A 1,170-nucleotide genomic window follows, 5' to 3' on the forward strand; every position below is an offset into this window, starting at 1 on the left:
GCTTGCATCTACCTCAATAGTAAGGTCACTTAATGAGTATTTCTTAAAATACTCAAGTTATGTGTTACTCTTATTTTTCAAGTAAAAGCAAGACTCCCATGTACGGCTGACAGTGGCATCGCAACTCAAGAAACCATGTCACATGCATAGGATAGTTTGCATTTTATTTTTGTAGACTATAAGTTAGTATAGGGCTAGGTTGCATTTAATTTCGTCGACTATAAGTTAGTATAGGGCATTTATGTTTTATTTTACTTATGTTCTTTTAACTCATGGTAAAGTGTTTTAAGGACCTTTCAATAAACATGTAAGTTCGTAGCAATGTTTTTATGATAAAATTTTAAAGGATTATTTCAGCATAAAATGATAGGTATACAGTAACGACTTTAGGATAAGTAGAAAACTACGTCGTTACATTTTCCTCGAACAATGCATTCTCATCCATTTCAGAAGATGAAGAGCTTAAAGAAGAACATGAACTTAGGAAATAGCAACAAAGGGTAAAATTTTGACCTGTTGAGTACTTATTNTAGCAGGAGATCACCATAGTGGTCGGTTAAAAACTGATTGGCCTCATCTGGGTACGCAACTGGGACAGTTAAATTAGCCATGATCCTGCAAGAGTTTGACTTTGACATTGACCTGACATAACTCATGGAAGAAGTAGCCACAACCGAGCTGGTGGAGTTGCTAAGGCAGCTAAGGACAGGAAATCGGGATGTTGCAAATTGAGGTAGACAGCTTAGGAAGGTGAAATTCTTACTAAAAGGGAGCAGAAATGGAGAATTTGAGAGATCGAAGTTGAAGCCTTGAAGAAGAAGCCTTTTAGGAAGGCAAACATCTGGATCATAGAGCTGTATCTGTTGAGCAACATAATCAATGTTTCTTACCAAAAATTGTTCTGAAGACGATAGATTTAGAGTCGACACACCCACGTCGTTGCAGGCTAAGTTGAAACCAGGATAGCCACATCTTGCAGGTTGCAGCTCAGGAATTCGGAACGGGAATCGGATGCCGAAGTTGTCCTTCATACACTTGGAAACAGAGCAACTTTGAGCTGTGGATAAAGTGGGGAGGATGAAGAGGAAGAAGAGGAGAAAGATATGTGAGAAATCCATAAGCTTTGCCAGAAGGAAAATTTTTGTAACTTGAAGTAGTTCATATTTATGT

The 1,170-nt window shown here is 38.0% G+C and overlaps 1 pseudogene; it reads right to left on the reverse strand.

The window, feature by feature from the left end:
- LOC111473349 overlaps nt 1-1,154 on the reverse strand; it is a 3,025-nt pseudogene extending 1,871 nt beyond the window's left edge.
- Between the last annotated feature and the right edge of the window lie 16 nt (nt 1,155-1,170).

Source organism: Cucurbita maxima, unplaced genomic scaffold (genome assembly GCF_002738345.1).
Source record: "Cucurbita maxima cultivar Rimu unplaced genomic scaffold, Cmax_1.0 Cma_Scf00115, whole genome shotgun sequence".
NCBI classification, from domain to species: domain Eukaryota; kingdom Viridiplantae; phylum Streptophyta; class Magnoliopsida; order Cucurbitales; family Cucurbitaceae; genus Cucurbita; species Cucurbita maxima.